Source organism: Neofelis nebulosa, chromosome 2, assembly GCF_028018385.1.
Source record: "Neofelis nebulosa isolate mNeoNeb1 chromosome 2, mNeoNeb1.pri, whole genome shotgun sequence".
Classification (NCBI taxonomy): domain Eukaryota; kingdom Metazoa; phylum Chordata; class Mammalia; order Carnivora; family Felidae; genus Neofelis; species Neofelis nebulosa.
This window is the reverse complement of record NC_080783.1, coordinates 86,835,989-86,856,356: the sequence shown is the minus strand read 5'-3', so window position 1 is coordinate 86,856,356 and position 20,368 is coordinate 86,835,989. Positions and strand designations below refer to the sequence as shown.

Genomic DNA, 20,368 nt, shown 5'->3' with positions numbered 1-20,368 from the left:
CAAATATGATTAAGTTACTAAACAGTAATTCCTGCAAACCATATAATGTCAAACCATAAAGATACAGCTTTGATATATGTTCTGCATTAAACAAAACTGTAGAACTTATTACCTACAAAAAGGAAAAACTCAATAGTATTTACAAAAAAAAAAAAAAAAAACAAAAACCTGCTCAAACACTCAAACATTACAGGTCTTAAATATATTGTACTATGCCCCTGTGTATAGTTAGAATAAACAAATAAATACAACAATTCGTGTTGCAATTCCTAAGTCACTGAAAGATATATTCCTACCACAGAAAAGACAAAGGGCTTAATTGCAAATCAAAATTATAGCACTGGAGAAAATGTATTTAAAGTGAATGCATAGTATTTAATATGCAATAAACATACAGGTGAACATAGAGAATAAGCTTTTGGTCTATACCATCACACCTGGGCACAGAGGACTCCAGACAGACAGTCACGCACTTAACAGGACCAAGAAAAAAAAAGTTTCACTGGCTTTCCTTCTAAAAAATGTCATACGTCTAAAACGTAAAATGTTGACGTAAAGATTTAATTGATATAACTTAACAGGCATCTCACCCAGATTGATTTTAGCTACTCTACAGAAAAGGGCACTTAAATACAAGTCAAAAAAAAACAGCATTGGGGGGAATGGAGAATTGTTAGCATTTATTAACATGTGCATTATACATATAAAGCAATGTGGGTACTTGTTTGTTTTGTGAAATTAATGAGCCAATATGTTGCTGAACCTGTCTTGAGATTGAGAGAAAATAACAGGTGAGTTTATTTAATGCATACTTCTCATATACCTGTTTTACAAATCCTTTCAATGATTTTAAAGCATTTTCTAAATTAAAAATAAATCTCTAGGGAAAAAAAAAAACAACGCTTAGATTGTACAAGTTTATCTTAATGTATGCATAATAGGTCTATTTCCCAGTATATGTGGTATATAAAAATGTTTCACATTAATAATTCTAACAGGAACCTTATTTACTTTCTTTTCAGTCACATTTGTTATACCATTAACAAAAATTCATGAATTTTTCCTCCCAAAGTAATTTTCTTATTGCCAAAAATCATTGACAAGTTTTTAAAATAAAAATCAGTCACAATAATATCAATCTCCTCTTTAGAAAACATATTCTGCCTATTTAACTATTCTTATCTTGATTGCAAAACACTAATTTTTAAAATAGAGCACTTGAAAGTCAGTCATTTGTTTTTGCTTAATACAACAGAAAACACATTTGTATTTTGAGGAACATTCTACGAAATTTCATAAATGCTTGCTCATAGTGAAAACCTAGTCTCCTGCTCAAATCATCACTTAAAAATCATAATGCTACCTGTTCACACTCCTTGTAATAATAGGTCCCTAGCTATAATTTAGAAACAACTGGGAAACCTAAAAGCACTCTGCTTAACCTTGCATTTTCATTTCAAAGGAAAAAATTTTTAATGCACATCTTTATATTTAATGGAAGTTAACCTGCTTACCTAAACTTATCAGACATTCTAAAAATGAGTATTCAATTCACAAATGCTAAAAGCTGACCCTGAGTTTTAGACAAAAAGAAAACAATGGCAGACTTTTGGGTTTCAACAAGAGCTATCTTGGCATAAAAATCCATTTAAAACCACCAAGTTATCTTCAAGAGTTTCCATTCAAATAAGAAGCTGCGAAGGAAGACAGGATTCCAATCAATCAAAAATACCATGTCAACAGGACCAAAGTTAGCAATATTCAGAAGGGGTTTCTGAAAAGCGTGGCAAAAATGCCAACTGTGAAGGAAATCTCTAAGAGCTGGAAAAGGGAGATTTAACACAAGCTTCCCTAAGGAACAATGCCATTTAGTAAACAGGGAAGTTGTGAGGAGAAGGGTGTTTCTATTTAAGAAAAAGTTGCTTTGTTGTTCTCCTATGGTGCTCTACATGAAGGAAGAGGAAAAGGAAGGAAAAGAAATGGGAGAAGCAGGAGAGACTAAGCCTGCTTGCCTTCCTTCAGTGGCGCTGGGAGGGTAGACCCTCTGCCTTATGAAAACCACTGCCAGAACCAAGCTACACAAAACATTTTGGCTGCCAGCCTAGAACAGTGCCAGGCTGTTTTTTATTTTGTGCTAGACTCCCTCAATTGAGACAGTGTGGGATTGTCACTTTGATGCACACAGAGAACAAAGAATAATATAGTACGGGGCCGGGAGGGGGGAGGATTTTTTTTTGCCCCTTAAAGTCAGGTTAGCATTTTGTTTTCTTTGACAGGTCTTGAAAAGACTCAAGAAACAAAAGTTATGCTGAAGAATCTACCAATTGCGTAAAGAAATTAACTTGGGTACAACGCTGTCGGCAGTTTAAAGACACATGAGAGATTAACATTTTTTAAAGAATCAGACCTAAAGGGGTCCAGGTTACATGCTTACCTATTCAAGAAGCCAGAGATCAAGAAATATGTGACTCACAATCACATGATCTTATCTAAAATCTGATAGATGAACGAAGGCCATAAAGTCAGACAGAAAACTAACAGAAGTGTCGTAATTTTTAGGTCACTATTCAGAGGCAACTGTGTCAGCTGTTATTCTGACCTTGATTTCCTCAAAATAAAATAACCTGATTAAAAGATTGTAACAGTAGTATCTGAATATTTTATGCCTTTACAAGAAAAGAGGTGATAAATGATCAAAAATGTTTAAAGGATTAAACCACAAATCATCTAGAAAGTTGCCACAGAGACAAACAGGAAAACCGTCTCTTCTATCCTATTCAATTCTGTACTAGGAGCAAAGCTAACACAAACGAGAAAGCCGAGCGTGTGCTGTTGCAAGCTTCAACTAAATACACTACCTGAATCTGGTGAGTAAAAACACCAATAAGCCATCAGCTAGAGGTATGACCCTTTTCTCTCTAATGTACAAGATAAGTAGAGGTAGAAGTCCATTTTCTACAAACCAAATGAAAAGAAAAAATGAACTGTGACAAGCCCAGATCCCATGCTGGCATATTTTACACTAAGCTCAGCATCATCTAGAAGCAGTATGCTTCTCCCTGCCAATCAGGACAGGAACAAAGTTGTGAAACTAATACAGCATTGATGAACAGCACCAAAGGTGCACTTGTCCCTTCCTCCTGTACATCTCCACTGAACCAGGTGTTACAAGAAGACCAACGACTGTTACAGAAACAGCGAGAACTAAAGCACTTGCCTCAGATGTGACACACAGAAGCATGAGGCATTACCACCTGAACCTATTTAACCTACCACCTGAACCCACAAAATGATCCCCCCGCCCAGTTTTGCTCATGGCCACAGATTCTGACAGCAAGTCACGATCGGTGTTGGGAAAAGGGGTGGGAGTGGGAGAGTGTGGAAAAGAAACAGAGTGAGAACAGTGGCCAAACTTCACAAACAATACACAGCCCAGGCTTCTCTTATTATTCAAATTGGTGCTGTGCACCACACTTTGGGAGGACAAACCCTGTGGGGAAGGTTTCAGGTACCAAGATTTACCCTGGGTGGCATGGGCTGGTCTGCCACAGAATCGAAAAATGTATCATTTCGCTCTTCAGTGTTCTCCTGACGTTCCCTTTCTCTCCTCTTGTGTATACCGGTGATGCTGTTACTGCCTGGGACACTGATAGTTGTAGGCAAGGCATTCATGTTTTGCCAAAGTGGCCCAGAGAAATGATGTCTGGCTGGCTTTAGTTCAATGAGGAATCTGACGCAAAACCAGGAAGGAAAAAGAATGAAAGTATGTAGAAGAAGCCAGGCGATAACATGTTTTTTCTGTTTATTAATGATGCAGATGAAATGGGGGAAAATCTAGAAAAAGCAGCCAAGCCGACTGAATTACAAAGAAAGATTAAAGGAGTTAAATGTGTATAACTTGGCTGACAACCAAGGAACAATATGAGAGCTGTCCACAACTCTCCAAAGTATATACATAAAAAGAAGAGCAGAGAATTTTTATCTGCTACAGAAGTGTGAGTATATGCAATAATAATGAGATAAAATTAAAATAAAGAAATCTGACTTCAAGCAGCAGAGGAAGTAATCTGGTAAAACTTAAGAAATATTTATCATCTCACTGACCCACACTGCAATAAAGAAAGAACAGATGATAGGAAATACCCACATACTGACAGAGGACTGACTCAGTGGACAAATTAAAATGAAGTCCCATGTGCTCACCTGATGATCCAGAAACAGTGATTTCCCTCTTTACATATATCCAATCTAATCAGAGGTACCTGTGAGATCAAAGGACGTAATTAAGATATTATCTTCAAAATAAGCCCAGCCTAAATTCTGAATCCTTATCTGGACAAGAGTTTGCTTGGATGATCCAGTATTCTGATTCTTGAATATTCCAGGATGGAAGAAGAGTCTCCAAGGATAGAAATGTTTTGAGTCTTAACTAGTAAGGGTTTTTCTTTTCAATCATTCCAAATTTTCCCAAATCAGTTATAACTCAAAACTAAGAAGAAGAATTCAGATTAGAGGTCCTTAACCTTGGTACATGGATGAACTTTAGGAGTCTATACACTTCTAAATGATATATGTAAAATGTGTGGGTTTATGTAAATGGATACCTCTCTGGAGAGAAGGTCAATAGTTTGTCAGATTTGTAAAAAGCTCCATAATCCAAAAAGCTGTCAAGAACCTCTGCTGAGGATAGTCTAAGATCTCAGAGACAGGTTGGAATGCATATGGATAATCAGTCCAGGTCTGGGGTTTTCACTCCAGGGAAACAATGGAGGTACACAGACACTTCTGTATCTGGGTAAATACCGTAAGTACACTACTTTCTGGGAGAGCTTTATATCAGGTGTGAGCTGTTACTTAACTTACACAGCTCTGTATTCTCTGCAAGCCATGCACAGTGAAGACAGTAAGATCTTACAATACACCCAAGGGTGGATATTGTGACTTTCCTGTGCTGTATACATTAAAGTCAGAATCCTTAGGTCCATCAATACTGACAGGGTCAAAACTAACATAGTAACTCATCCAAAAAGGATCTGTATGGCAAATAAAAGGGAAGAGCTAGCAAAGCAATGAGAAATATGTCTCCCAAACAGTATACATAGCATAAAGTCACAGGATCACCAAAAGCATCTCTAAAAAGAATTATCTTAATTAAACAGTACTCATGAAGTCCAAATAACCTATTTCAGAAAGAAATCAGTATGGAGACCCTTCCAGCCACCAACTCTGAACAAGACAAAAACATTCACAGCCACAGAAAGAATCCTGAGCTGGAGTCACCAAAAAAGGGGGAAAAAAAAGGACAAAAAAGATAAGAGAAAGGCTCAGAAGACGTAAATCAAGTAGAAGGAGAACACAAAACAAAACTTTTGAGGTGGGCTATTACAAATAATGATCTTGTAATACATTTCCTCGAAAAATCATTTTCTTATTTAGACATTCACCCCTTGAGCATCTACTAGGCACTGCACTGGTTGCTGGGAATTCAGCAGTGAACAAGACAAAACTTGCCCTGCTAGAGCTTGATTTTGGGAAGAGAAGGAAGGATGCAAGGAGACATACACATCAGCAGTATCATTTCAGTTTGTGACACATGATATGAAAGAAATAAGATGATGTGACCAAGGCATTGGAGAATGGCCTACATCTATCCAGTATGTCACAGATGTTCACTCCAGTTCTCAAAGCTAGTCAGGGTCTTAGGAAATGGAGGCTGAGAAAGGACCACAGGGACAGCGAGTCAAACCTCTTCATTTCAGAGAGGAGGACAGGAGAGGGAGAGCTATTCTGGAAGACAGTATATCACAACCTCATTATCTTCAAACATCAAAATACACACACCTAGACTGAGTTATAATTTTATGATACACTGTCTGCCTTTAGAGGAGAAGCCTGAGAACAAGTAACTGAACAGCATTTCTGAATCTTTTAAAAAATTGGCAGCTACTGTGCACTTGGTACCCTTAAGATCCAACACAAAACCACATTCTATCCAAATTCTTGGCAAGTTCCCTTCTATTTTTTTTCAATTGTTTTTCTCTTCTACAGATAAATTTGATCAATTTCTACTGTTAAAGGAAGATGGGCAATGGGGAATGTGGGGAGGCATGGTAGCCAACCTCCAAGAGAGCCCCAAATCCTCACCTCATGAAATTCATGACTTCATGTAGTTCCTTCTCGTTGCATGAGGGTTGGTTTGAATGAAAAACAGAATGCCCTGGAAATGATGTTATCTGACTTCTGAGGCTAGGTCCTAAAAGATACTACAGCTAGCTCCTTGCTCTCTTGGATCACTCACTCTGGGTGAGGCAAGTTGCCACATCATGAGGACAAACAGCTCTATGGAACAGTCTACATGGCCTCTTGCCAAAGAGCCAGAATCAACCAACAAAGGCTTACATGTGAACCATCTTGTAGGTGGACCATCCACGATGCTCAAACCTTCAGATGACTGGTGCCCTGAGTGAATCTTGACTCTAATTCATGACAGATCAGAGCCAGAAGCACCCACGGTACACTCCATCTCTAGCTTGCTCTCTAGATTCCTCTACTATAGGACGTCCAAAGCTAAAAACTCCATTTCCCAGATTCACTTGCATCATGCCTTCTATGGGGACCCAGACCCAAACAATCAGAAAAATCCATGCAAGACTTAGAAAACAGAAGTGAGCAAGTCAAGGTGGTGACCACCTCCAAAGAGATCAAATCTTGTAGTGAAGGCATGTTGTTCTTCTGAGAAAATCAGCCAGATACTCTAAAATGACCCCTAATATCACAGGTTCCTAGTAGCAAGTGATGGTGGATCTTCTACTAAAATACTGTAACTGGATGCTTCCCTTGGCTTGTGCTGTTCCTAGCTTATTAACAGTCAAGGTTAGTTCCTTGGCACTTTGGGGAATTAAGCAGTGTGTAACATATCCCTTTTTGCTTAAACTAGCTGGCTGGCTGCAACTTAAACAAGCTATTGCCTACAACTAGGAATCCATTCTATCATATACAAATTCATACAAATTCCCATCTCAGAATGCTTTCTCTCCTATTTTGTAATTCACCTTCTTCTGTGCCATTACTAACCCCTCTGCCTATGCACCGAACCCTATTCATTCGCACCTTTTCTAAAAACTGTGCTCCACCATTCTTCTCCTTTTCCTCCACTTCCAATCTTTTTCTCTCCACTGGCTCCTTCTCATTCATAAATAGCACACTTCTTTCAACACTACCAACTAGCCTGACAAGCTCCATAAAAAAGAATATAGACTCATTGCCTTCACCGGAACTTCCATCAATGCTCAAACTACCACATAGCTTCCTGAGCTATCACTCTACTGAAACAGCCATTGCCAAGGTATGCTAATAATTGCCTACTTTCATTCCTCATTCTGCTAGACTTTGGCACTTGTCAGGCCTACCCACCATGCCTCCTTGAAATTCCCTTCCACTGGTTTCCAGGGTGCGACCACCTAGCAGCTCTTCTCTAGTCTATGAGTGTTCCCTATTTTAACTTGGCTCTTTTTCTAGGAATCCCCTGGGGCTTTATCCTCAGGGATATTATGGTTTCATTCTGTCCTTGACTTTGAGATTTCAATTACCATCTATATATTCATTGATCCCTCCCAAATCCAACCCCTCCCATAGCTTTCTTCACACCGCAAACCTATCATTTCTATCTGCCTATTAGATGCATCTAGCTTTATCAATTGTTGCAAAATATCATAAAACCCTCCCTAAACTAAAAGGACAAATTTGAAAGTAGTTTATACACTACAACTGTCCTAATACTGTAACCACTAGCCACATGTGCCTATTAGACACTTGAAATGTGGCTAGTCTGAATTGAAATGTGCTGTAAGTGGAATATACACAGTAGATTTCAAAGACTTGGGGCAAAAATAAGAATGTAAAATATCTTAATAATTTTATATTACTTACATGTTGAAATGATAGTAACTTAGATATATAGGGTTAAATAAAATATATTAACAAAATTAATTAAACTTATTTTTTTTTACTTGTTTAATGTGGCCACTAGAAAATTTTAAATTATTGCATTGTAATTCTATTGACTGCTGCTCTACATACACAAAAAGAACACCATGAAAAAAAATATACACACTAGGCTCAACCAACAAGGGAAGGAAAGAGAATTTATGTATGTATATATTCAAGTTACCCTCACATTCAGAACTTACTATTTTATCCGGATAGCTTATAGATTCATTTTAACAGTTTAGAAAAGAAGGTTAGGGGTATGTGGGAGGCTCAGTCAGTTCAGCATCCGACTCTTGGTTTCTGCTAGGGTCACTATCTCAGGGTCATGGGATTGAGCCCCCTGTTGGTCTCTGCACTGAGGCTAGAGCCTGCATGAGACTCTCCCTCTCCCTCTCTCTCTCTCTCTCCCCCCACCCCCTCTCCCTCTGTCTCCCTCCCCTGCTTACTCTCTCTTTCTCTCTCTCTCTAAAATAAAAAAAACAAAAACAGAAACATAAAGTAAATAAATAAGAAGGCTACATTCTGGAATGAAGATTTATATGGTTCCTTAAAATATATACAAATATATTCAAAATTATAAGCTTAAAAACGCTAAGTCACATCCTATAAAAACCAAATATAATCACAGCTATATCATAAAAATACAAATAGCTAATATTTGATATGCACTATGCAATTGTTATATAATTTAATCACTGCATCTCTAAAGTAGATAATATTGTTACACCCCACTGAACAGTGTAAAAAACATAAAGCAGAAAGAAGTTAAGTAACTTGCCCAAGGTCATGTTCTTAGGCCTCAAACCAGGCAATCTGGCTCCAGATCCCATGCTCTCAATCAGTACCCTTTACAGACTCAATAGAAGTAAAATTTAAAGGAACAAAACAGTCTTAGATGGTTCCCAGCACTCTTAAACTTACACACTCAACTAAGATCAGAAAAAAGGAAGTCAAATTAAATAAAACCAAATATGAGTACAAATATAAAAGCTCACAGAAAAATGGAAATTCAGAAGTAAAACGAGGTGAGTGGAGGAGAGTACAAGAATGAAATAAGGAAAAAAGACACAAAAGAATCTGTTCTGAACCCAGCATGTGCAAATGAGAATTCCTCAAGAACAAGAAAGCATTACTGTGTGGACGTGATAACTGCAAGGGCTTCAGAAACATTGCATGCCCACTGAGGCTACCGAAGAAAGGCAGAATTTGACACATAAGCGTGGAACCTCCCCAAGATTTACGTGGAATTCTGCTTCACGAAGTGCAAGGGGGTGGAGTGAGGGGCAGATCTGAAACTAATTTCAGTGTTATTAAAAGCTAATAGAAATAAGTCATACCAGAATAAGGCTATAAAACCTATATTGTTAAGTGCAGTTTGGCATTTAAAAAAAAAAAACTTCCAAAATACAATGTTCACAAGGTAAATATATAAACCAATACATGAACAAAAAAAAAAAAATATATTGATTATATATGTATACATCTCTAGAAAGACACACACACACACACACACACACACACACACACACACTGATTACATGTGTATAAAGAAAGTATTAAGGGACCAGGGCATAAGAGAAATTTCATAGCTTTTGTCACTTTTTGAATTTGCATACGTGAACATAATGACTATTCAAAAGTTTGTAAAATAATCTTAAAGTCCAGGATGCTGGGGTGGCTCAGCTTGGTTAACCAGCCGACTCTTGATTTCGGCTCAGATCATGATTTCACGGTTCAAGAGTTCAAGCACCAAGTCAGGCTCTGTGTTGACAGTGTGGAGCCTGCTTGGGATTCTCTCTCTCTCTCCCTCTCTCTGCCCCCCCACTGCTCATGCATGTATGCATGTGCTATATTTTCTCTCTCTCTCTCTCTCTCTCTCTCTCTCTCTCTCTCTCACACACACACACACACAATAAATGAATAAACTTTAAAATAATCTTAAAGTCCAAAAATAAAAACTAACAAAAATAATGCTGAACAGGAAAAGGTATGGAAATCTACTTATTCATACATACAAACCTGCATAGAGGGGGTCCTTGATGGTAAAAAGGTTGAGGACTTCCAGCCTCAAAGAAAGCCTCAACATTCCATCTTCACCCATCATCATCATCCCTGTTCTCCATCCCTCAGTGTCCACCACCAGAGACACAAAACAAACATGCACATACAGCAGACACTTCATTTGCTAGATGATACTGTTGGAATATTCTATCTCTGAGAGCCAGGGTGCATAAAAACATCCAAAAAGGCAGACAGAAGCACTTAAAAAAAAAAAAAAAAAAAAAAAAAGGTAAAGAGAATTATAGAAGCTATCAAGGTAGAAATATATCTCATAACTTTTTTCTTTTTTTAATCCATTTGAGAGTCAAAGATGCAAAAGTTCGGTGATAAACGCTTCCCCAAAGCTAGAAGTCTATTATTACATCATTTGCTTTACACTTGCGAACCAGATTACCTATAGACTCCAACCTAAAATAGCAATCCTGAGTCCTTTCCTTTTGAATGTGAGGATGTTCTATGACATCTGTCATCTCACTGACCATAAGTGATGCTGCAGACAGGCCAGGAAAGTAACCCACCCCTTCCTCCTTGGCCAAGAGGTCAAGAGTCTTCTTTCCCAAAACTCTAAAGCTCGCAAGAGCCTTCCAAACGTATAAGTATACTTCTTTGGTCAGGGATATAGTAAGCCCTTTCCTTTAAACTTCTCACTAGTCAGAACTTTTCACAAAATCTAACCCCCCCCCCCCGCACCAAAATGGCTTATTCGCATTAATTTTCTTTGTGTTGCCATCATTCATTGTCTTCGTTTTTAATTTAGTGGTATTTTTAGCCAAATGAAATGAAATATAGTCCGTTTTTCTCAATCTGTCTCAGCTCTACTCTTTATCTTCTGGGACCCAATTCATGTGATCCTTTAACAACTATTTATTTCACACCAAACTAGATATCTCCCTAAAGCTTACCAATCTAGCCTCCAGGCATATTTCTTAAATAAAAGCAGTAGATCTTTGTAAACCTAAAATTTGCATACTAAAGGAACAAATCAACTATCAAAAGACCTAGTAGTATATAGCAGTTGCTCACCTCCAAGCAGAGTTTAAAATTCATTTCAATTTATTATTTTTTTTAAAGAAACAGCTATTGACTTTTTCCGCTTTGCAAAATACTGTGTTTGATGGCCTAGTTAAATTAGAGGTGATAGTGTGAAGCAAGTGTTTTAAATTGGTAAATTCTAAACCTTTTAATAAAAGTACATCAATCAGAAGTTTTAATAAGACTCAGCAGGACAGAGAAGAATTAACAGTCTGTAGGTATCAAAAGGGGGTGATAGGCAATGATAACCTTAATCATTTGCATAGGGATTTATAATTTCATTGCTTAAAGGTTAATGAAATTATGTGGTATTTTGCCCACTCTTATCCAGTAAATGATTTCATGGCTTGGTTTGTATATATTTATTGACTGAATCATGTAACAGAAGAAATGAGTCTTTTTACCAATGTTTCTACCGCATTTTTACATATGTACTCCTATCACCATCTGTCCTAACCAATATCTGGTGCCCTAACATAAAAACGTAAAATGTCCAACAGCATCTCAGACAAAAGAACAAACTCATCATCAGAATTCTAAAAGTGCAATACGTTGCTAAACTGATTGTTTTTTAAAAAAAATTAGATACATTCCTGGGGCGCCTGGGTGGGTCAGTCAGTTAAGTTTGTGAGTTAGTTTGTGAGTTCGAGCCCCGCGTCTGGCTCTGTGCTGACAGCTCTGAGCCTGGAGTCTGCTTTGGATTCTGTGTCTCCCCCTGTCTCTGCCCCTCCCATGCTCATGCTCTGTCTCTCTCTGTCTCTCAATAATAAATAAACATTGAAAAAAAAAAAAACTTTTTTAATTAGATCCATTCCTTTATCTACTTTATGCTTCAACTGTTGCTAAATAGTTGCTTCTGCCAAATGTTAACATAAAATCCACCCTAGAGATTAATGAAGGTATTCAGAGCACATTATTTGAGGGTGAAACTGGATGGAAAAATGCAGACAGTACACACCAATAATTAGAATAGGTAAAATAATAAAAGATTCTAAGCAGGAGCAATTGTTTTAAAACATTACAGGGCAAAACACCACACTACTTGTGGCCTTGCATCACTGAGCACCCAGGAGGTTGTTCAAGGCCAGCGCTTTGCTTACTACCTAGTTCTAATGGAAAATTGCAGAGTCTAGCTTTAGGCAGGGTCGTGATTCTTACTCTGGCTGTACGTTAGAATCACCCGGAGGGCTTACAAAATAATAATAAAACAGAAATTAAGAAGCTGCTGTTTAGGCCCCACAACCAGAGATTCTATTTTGTCAGTAATATTTAGAAGCTCCCTAAGTGATTTCGTAGGTCCAGCTAGGATGGAGAAATAGAACTGTACAGCAGTGGGTCTCAAAGTGTGGTCCCTGAACGAACAGCAGCAACTGGGAACTTGTTAGAAATGCAAATTCTCGGGGCACCTGGGTGGCTCAGTCGGTTAAGCGTCAGGCTTCGGCTCAGGTCATGATCTCACAGTTTGTGAGTTCGAACCCCGCATCGGGCTCTGTGCTGACAGCCTGGAGCCTGCTTCGGATTCTGTGTCTCCCTCTCTCTCTGCCCCTCCCTGCTCACACTCTGTGTCTGTGTCTCAATAATAAAGGTAAAAAAAGAAAGAAAGAAAGAAAGAAAGAAAGAAAGAAAGAAAGAAAGAAAGAAAGAAAGAAAGAAAGAAAGAAAGAAAGAAAGAAAGAAAGGCAAATTCTCAGGTCCCACCCCAGACCTACTGAACAGGAAACTCTAGACTGGGGCTCAGCAATCCATATTTTGAGGAGACTTCAGGGGATTCTGATGTACACTAATGTTTGAAAACACTGCTTTACACTCGATCTTAGCCAAAAGGCAGAGGAGCGATTAAAAACATACTGCTGCAGAGTAAGAAAAACGTGGGTTTCAATCCTCTCTCCACAATTTACTGGCTATATGACCCTTGGTCAGCTTTCTAAGCCTCACTTTCCTCGCTTGCAAAGTAACAGAGTTAGCTAACATTCGTTAAACATGCATCATGTACCAGAGAATGTGCTTTAATAAGCACTTTACTTATATTCTACAATTCAACCCTTACAACAAGCTTACCAGGTAGATATTAATATCATTTAATCCCAAAGATTATGAAACTTATCCAAGATTACAAAGTGAGTAGCCAGAATCACATTTAAACTGAAGCTTTTCAAATCCAAAACACTGCTCTTTCCCTATTTCACAAAATATGCTACACCGACCTCGCTTCCTTCTCTGCTTCCCTCCTTCATTTCTTCCTCTCCTCCCTCCTGTCTTACCTCCCTCCTTCTTTTGTCCCTATCTGTCTCTATCAGGTCTTTCTCGCCTTCTTTGGGAGGAAGCTTACTTTCCTATTGTAAAGCTAGAGATTAACTAGCATGTACAGTTTTACTGAGTGACTACAAAGTACCCAGCATTCTGCCGTATGCCAGAAATAAAAGAATTAAGTTTTTGTAAATTTTAAATCACAGTAATGAAGTTACAAACTAGATGGAGACACGCATTTTGCAAAACGTGGGGACACTATGACTTAATTCTAAACTGGTGAGTCAAAAACAGAAGTAACCCAGGAGTTCATGAGACTGGAGCTCAGGCCAAGGCACGAGGTCGAAGGAAGTGTGGCTTATCCTGAAACAGGGTGAAAAATCTGTCCTACACAAGGGTTACAGGACAGTAGAAAACAAAGCTAAATAAGCTAAATGGATCCAGATTGTGACTTAAGAGTAAGAAGAATTTAACTTCAGCATGGTAAAAATATAACTTTTTTTTTTTTTTCCCACAGAATATTTTTGATGCAAGGATAGTAAAAAGGTAAAGTTAAAATCAAATCATAGGCACTGGGGCGCCAGGGTGGCTCAGTCGGTTAACGTCGGGCCTTGTGCTGACAGCTCAGAGCCAGGAGCCTGCTTCGGATTTTGTGTCTCCCTCTCTCTCTCTGCCCCTCTCCTGCACATGTTCTGTCTCTCTCTCAAAAAATAAATAAACATTAAAAAAAATTTTTTTTAATCATAGGTACTTATTCTAGAGAAGAAAAAAAGAAAAACTGACCTAGGATTGCACTGAGAAAAAAATTAAAAAGGAGAAAAAAAATCATTTCTATTGCTAACGGTGTTATGATCCACTCTTTGCTATAGTATGTTCCATAGACTATTCGTATGCATTACATAGTATTTTCGATCGTTCACTAATCCAACCAACACCGACTGATCACACTGAGTTAGACACTAAGGGATAAATAGATAAATACCAACCCAGGGCACATGGAGCATTTATGTAAGAAGCAGACTGCCAAAGGTCTTATGCAACATTTACATGAAGTTATCAGGAATCCTGAAGGCCACTATGGACAGACCAATTCTTAACAATGACTTTTGTGAAATTACTGAAAGTCAACGAGGTATAAGCTAGCCAAAATGTCCCACATATAACATGTAAGAGTACTTTGTTTATGCTAGTTACACAATCATGAGGTCACAAGTGGGGCATCCCTAGTTCCGGCCACACTGAGGCTTACTTCTAGCTAAGAAAGTCATGCAAATACGAAAAATGTATATACAATTTAGAGGTTAAGCTTTGTGACAAGTATATCGTGCAAGCCATTTTTTGCTGAAGAACTAATGAATCACTATGCTGAGAAACCCATTGGAAGATTCTATGTAGTAATGAAGTGAAATGTGACACACAACGGACTGAACGAATGCACTAGCACTCAGGTTTCCAATTCTGTCAATGGTGGCCCAGTGCCGTAGAACACCTTCTTTAGTTCACCCTAATCTGACAGTTCCGTGATGCCCACCTGTTTCTCAGAACCAATGTACGAAGCATGTACATCCATCATTCGATGTTAAAAAGATAAGATGCTACAGTTATTTTTTTCTCAGAATCCATGGGAACAGAATCTGCTATAATATTAGAAATTATAGTATTTTTCAAACTAAATATATTTAAGAATTAGTAATGTATCTTTAGTAAAGCTGTATATTAATAACTTATGCTAATATAACCAAAGGATTGATTTCCAGACTTAAAAGCTACTTTAAAGGTCACCTGATAAAATGCTAGTTTTTTAAATTTTTATCCCTCTCTCCCTCTCTCTCTTTCTCTCCCTCTCTCTCTCTCTCTCTCTCTCTCTCTCTCTCTCTCTATATATATATATATATATATATATATATATATATATATATAAACATTTAAAATTAAAAATAAAATAAAATAAAAGATATAATCAAATAAAATAAATAAATAATAAAACAATGGTATGAAAAGACCTCCAAGTGCTTTGAGTAATAAATTTCCTTGGCCCCAATATATCCAATTCATATACACTACTCTATTTTACTAAGATTCAATCACCTGTCATCTCATTTTTTAATAATATAAACTGCACATGACAGTGTGGTAGGACTAAAATATTGAGACTTGAGAATAGTTCAATTTCAATAAAAGTGGTTGGTATAAAATCATCTTTTAAAATATTCAGACCATGCCATCCAGACATCCACATGCACTTGGATTTATAAGCATTAAAGAACTTGTTTAGATTTACTGAAGCTATACCTGCTGTCAAGAAACGGAAAAGTTGTGAAGGTTGATCAAAAACAACTTTGCCTCAAGTATCATGTTAATGTTTTCCACTAACGTTGTCCTAAAAGTTAACAGTCAATGTAATCCAAAGATTTCTCTTTATTTCTATATTTAAATCATCACAGGTTTGATCAAGCATGCAAATCCCTTTAGGCTCAGGGTTCCCATCAAAATGTCTTATAGGAACATTAAAAATTGAATGGGCATAAACAACTCCAACAGTGCGGAGCTCATGACAGCCTTGCTGTGATCTTTGTGTTTCATGTGCAACAAAACTGGAGAAGTTTGCAAGGGAATATGAGCAACTAATTACTGTCTTTTGCTTGAGGGCAGGTGTGCTGATCTCTACAGGTGTCTCAACTGCAGAGCTCTGCCTACTGCACTGTCTCTTAAAGACATTCACTGTAACAACTTGCTGAAGCCCTGCAAAATATCTAAGTATCTGCTACAATACCAAACTGCTGGCTGTTCAGAAGAAACATGTAACTTCTTCTTAATGATACCATGAAGAAGAAACAGCAGTTGGAGAGGCTTTAGCAATTTGTGAAAGTGTAAGAAAGTATAAAAAGTAAATAGTATCAAATTTTATCTATCAACCATACACATTAAACAAGAACACCAATGTTGTCTTAATGAGTATAGAAAGATTTTTGATGAAAAATAGAGTTATTTTCTAAATAGGAAATAAAAAGTGGGTGCCTGGGTCGCTCAGGTCATGATCTCAGGGCTCATTAGTTCAAGCCCCAGGTCCGGCTCTGTGCTGACAGCTCACAGCCTGGAACCTGCTCCACAGTCTGTGTCTCCCTCTCTCTCTGTGCCCCCCACTGCTCACGATCTCTCTCTCTCAAAAATAAATAAACATTAAAAAAAATTTTTAATAGGAAATAAAAAAGAAAAAACTAAGGGAGTCTGGGTGGCTCAGTTGGTTAAGCATCCGGCTTCGGCTGAGGTTAAGATCTCATGGTTCCTGTGCTCGAGCCCCATGCCAGCTTCTGTGCTGAAAGCTCACAGCCGGGAGCCTGCTTCGGATTCTGTCTCCCTCCCTCACTGCCCCTCCCCCCACTCATGCTTCATCTCCTATGTCTCTAAAAAATGAATAAACATTTTAAAAATTAAAAAAAAAAAAGAAGAAACTAAATAATAATCTCATGTCGATCCATCTTTTTTTCATTCATGAAAAGACAGTGGTCAATGTTGGGTATGCAATTTAAGAAGGGCCAAAAAAGATCTGAGAAGTTATCCACTATAGGAAATTGGCAAACAAAATAGTCAGCTGATGATAGGGGAGGTATGTATACCATAAACACGTGATGCCATTTACAGGATTAATGTGTCTTAAGATCTTTCCCATAACTGTAAGAAGGAAGTATGCTTAATAATGAAGAAACACACAAACCAGAGACGAACATCCTCTGCTCTACTTGCTACCTGCATGATCTTGGGTAAGAAATTGAACCTTTCTGTGCTTCGATTTCCTCATCTACTGATAAAAAAGACCCACCTCATCACGGCTGTTTTTAAATGAGACAGTGTCAGGGTTAACATTCTTTCCTAGGCAATGAAACTGCTCAGAATAAGGAAATGCCTATAAATGATAATATAAGGTTTTTACCAATTATTTTCATCTAAAATTCCCCGGTGTTTTTCTTTAACGGAATGAACTCGAGACAGTATTTCAAATCATCATTAATATCAAGCATCAATTGTATAACCAAAATATCACTGCTGTTTAAGAAAATATAACAAAAGCAAGAGTTAAAAATGTTTCAGACTGTTTTTAACGAAACCAAAAGGGAAGAAAATTTTAAAGCAAAATGTGTACAAAGTACACAAAAATAACACAGTATTTCCCAAATCAAGAATGATTAGACCCAGGGGAATGATTAGACTATAATTGAAGTAATACCCCTCCCACTCTGAGTAGACTATTACATCAGTCTTATTTCTTCAAACCTGGACAATGCAATAACCTTTTGTTCTCTCATCCTTTAATTCCTTCTTCCTCCTATTCATCCTCCAGTTTTCAACGCCATCCTAACCACCATGAATGTCAAGAACTGACCTGCTGAGCTTTCTTTAACAGAGACCTAATTATCTCGCTCTGGTACCCACAGATCTATTCTAGAGGAAGCAAGCACACAGATAATTAAAGTGGGGCGTGTGTGTGTGTGTGTGTGTGTGTGTGTGTGTGTGTATGTGCATACGCACGAGCATGCACGTACTCACACCTGCATGCAGGTGCATGCACAAAGTACTAAGAGAGGCTAAAACACAGGTCGATTCATTTTGCCTATCATAAGTCAAGGAAGGCTTCATATAGCTAACAATAGCTGGGTGAAACAGTGCCTACGAAATAAATTCAAAGGTCCATGCCATAAGCATCTGTTACTCAGTCTCTATCTACATGGTTCCACCTGTGTCGCACACTCTTCTCACACGTATCTAGATGTATCTCACATGTATCTAAACACACTCTGCTGTCACCTGGCCTCCGCATGTCCCTCTGCCTTGAATCCCTTTTTCATCTTCCCCATCTTTAAATTTTTTTTAATGTTTATTTTTGAGAGAGAGAGAGAAAGAGAGAGAGAGAGAAACAGTAGTGGGGGAGAGGCAGAGAGAGAGGGAGACACAGAATCTGAAGCAGGCTCCAGGCTCTGAGCTGTCAGCACAGAGTCCGACACAGAGCTTGAACTCACAAACTGTGAGATCATGACCAGGACCAAAGTCAGAGGCTTAACCAACTAAGCCACCCAGACACCCCATCATCTTCCCAATCTTTAAAGTTTTAAAAACATGATACACTTATATACCCATGCATACCACTTGTATTTATTTTTTAAAAGAGTTAAAAATCAATGGCATCCCAACCTCTGTGAATGTTCAGAACTTAATCAAGAAGCTTTGGGCTTTGCAAAGGCAAGGAGAAAGACAATGTTAATTCCTTCAAAACTTCTGAAGGAGGGGCGCCTGGGTGGCTCAGTCAGTTAAGCGTCCATCTTCGGCTCAGGTCATGATCTCGAGGTCCGTGAGTTCAAGCCTCACGTCAGGCCCTGTGCTGACAGCTCAGAGCCTGGAGCCTGTTTCAGATTCTGTGTCTCCCTCTCTCTCTCTGACCCTCCCCCGTTCATGTTCTGTCTCTCTCTGTCTCAACAATAAATAAACATTTAAAAAAAAGCAAAAAAAACTTCTGAAAGAAAGTGATTTACAACGTGAAATGTTATTATTCAGGCAAAAATATCAATCAAGTGAGAAAACTGAAAAAAAGATATTGTTCTCTCACGTAATCTTTCTCAGGAAACTATTACAGGATATATACCTCAACAATATAAGAGTAAGACAAGAAGGAAAACAATGAGATTCAGGAAAAGCCAAAGGGAGTTCCTAGTTTAAAAGCAAAGCAGAAGGACAGGAAGAGCGCAGACCTGGAAGAATAATATACTAAAGAAAAAGCCTGAAATTATCTGATGTGCTTCATTTTATGGAAAATCAGCATAAGAAGCTCCTAGAAGACAAAGAAGTAAGAGTGACCAAAGAACAAAAACAAAAAACTAATAAGCAAATGTACAACCAAGGCATTACTAACTTCACTAAAAACAAAACCTCAGAAGTGAACATGTAATAGCATAACACTAAATAATAAAGTTAGCTAAAAGTTGTAATCTAGGGACACCTGGGTGGCTCAGTCAGTTAAGTACCTGACTTTGGCTCAGGTTCATGGGTTTGAACCCCATATCAGGCTCTGTGCTGACAGCCTGCTTCAGACCCTCTGTCTTTGTCTCTCTCTGCCCCCTCCCCCTGCGCACACACGTGTGTCCTCTCTCTCTCAAAACTAAATAAACATTTTTTTAAAGTTGTAATCTAACAACACTGGGAATACGCACAAAAGAGGTGGCAGTGTAAAGGTGAAAAATCCTCAAAGACCATAAAACAAAATCAACAAACTGTCTAAAATAAATGAATCAAAACGTACCAATGTCTGCATATGTAATTTAGCAATATGCAGATATATAATAACAAAAAGAAACAGATGAAGGTTTAAAAATGGTTGCCTCTAGAGAAGGGGACTAGAAGGAATGGGTAAGAAACCACTGTATTTTTTGTTTATTCATTTATTTTTTAAGTTTATTTATTTATTTTGAGAGAGAGAGAGAGAGAGAGAGAGAGAGAGAGAGAGAGAGAGAGTATAAGCAGGGAAGGAACAGAGACAGAGAGAGAGACCGACAGACAGACAGAATCCTAAGCCACTTTACACTGTCAGCACAGAGCCCAACACATGGCTCTAACTCATGAACCATAATATGACCTAAGCAGAGATGAAGAGTTGGATATTTAACCAACGGAGCCACATGACCCTGTATTTTTTAAGTTTCTTTTTTTAATTTTTTTTTTTAATTTTAGAGAGAGAGCGTGAGTGAACAGTGGAGAGGGGCAGAGAAAGAGAGAGAGAGGGGGGGGGGGGGGGGAGAGAGAATCTCAAGCAGGCTCCACAATCAGTGCAGAGCCTGATGCAGGACTCAATCTCATGGCGATCATGACCTGAGCTGAAATCAAGAGTCAGAGGCTCAACCAACTGAGCCTGGACCCAGGCAGGCCCACTGTATTTTCCAATAGGCCTTTACAACAATTAGAATTTTAGACTAGGTCAATGTTATTAGTTTGACAAAATAAGAAGCAATGTAAAAGAAAGAATCAACCACATTTCCAAGAATGTTTTTGACAA

The 20,368-nt window shown here is 38.1% G+C and overlaps 1 protein-coding gene across 29 annotated transcripts in view; it reads right to left on the bottom strand.

The window, feature by feature from the left end:
* The window catches only part of GTDC1 (glycosyltransferase like domain containing 1), a 404,807-nt gene that overhangs the window by 300,116 nt on the left and 84,323 nt on the right, over positions 1-20,368 (bottom strand). For 4 of the 29 annotated variants that reach the window (XM_058715379.1, XM_058715390.1, XM_058715385.1 and 1 more), the window contains one exon: positions 4,204-4,262. The exons of the other annotated variants lie outside the window; for them this stretch is intronic. The gene's annotated coding sequence lies outside the window, so the exon portion shown is untranslated. The remainder of the gene's footprint in view (positions 1-4,203; positions 4,263-20,368) is intronic. 29 annotated transcript variants of the gene reach the window in all.